The following is an 811-nucleotide window of genomic DNA, read 5'->3' on the forward strand; positions in this document are numbered from 1 at the left end:
CCAGATTTAGGCTTTGGTTTGAAGGGGCGTGGTCCTACAGCTGTCATTTATTTTCATTTTTGTAAACCTTCAAGCCCGCTGCTTGCACATATTCTAAAAACCTCATGATTTTAAAACGCGTCTACTATAGAGAGAGTCTAGCCCTACTCCGACCAGTGCATCGTGTAACAGTCATACTTCTTCAAATGTGAGGCTTCGTGATCTTGACACGCTCGCCAAAAACCATATGGGGTACACAGTCTCCATTCACATTTTTCACCTCGGCTTTGTGGCTTTGTTATACCATAGGCAAGGTTTGCCATCAACGTTCAAACACCACTTATGTGGAATCAAAACTTGTTTGACCACATGCCGCCTATGCGTGCATGTTCTATCATGTGCGACACAATAATGTTGCATCTCATTGTTATCTCGGTTCCCAAAAACATGATTGTTGGGACAATTTGGCCGAGTGGTCTAAGGCGCCAGATTTAGGCTCTGGTCCGAAAGGGCGTGGGTTCAAATCCCACAGCTGTCATGATCATACATTTTCAAATGTGCGGCCTAAGTTTAGGCGAGTGGTTTAAGATGCCAGATTTGGGCTCTAGTTTAAAAGGGCATGGGTTTAAATCCCCAAGATATCATTTTTTGTAAAGCCTAAAGCCCTACTTGTTTTGACTTTTTATGTATCACTATCCTCATGGTTTTAAAACTCGTCTATTAAGAAGAGAATCTAACCCAACTCCGACCAGTGTCTCGTGATCTTTTCACGCTCACGACAAATCTAAAGGAGTACTCAATCTCCATTCACATTTTTCACGCGACGTTATGG

At 42.8% G+C, this 811-nt stretch overlaps 1 non-coding gene across 1 annotated transcript; it reads left to right on the forward strand.

The window, feature by feature from the left end:
• The first annotated feature begins 437 nt into the window (after positions 1-437).
• TRNAL-UAG lies at positions 438-517 on the forward strand. Its single transcript has one exon. It is a non-coding gene; the product is annotated as a tRNA-Leu (tRNA).
• Positions 518-811: the final 294 nt, after the last annotated feature.

This window comes from Cucurbita pepo, unplaced genomic scaffold (assembly GCF_002806865.2).
Source record: "Cucurbita pepo subsp. pepo cultivar mu-cu-16 unplaced genomic scaffold, ASM280686v2 Cp4.1_scaffold000308, whole genome shotgun sequence".
In the NCBI taxonomy this organism is placed as follows: domain Eukaryota; kingdom Viridiplantae; phylum Streptophyta; class Magnoliopsida; order Cucurbitales; family Cucurbitaceae; genus Cucurbita; species Cucurbita pepo.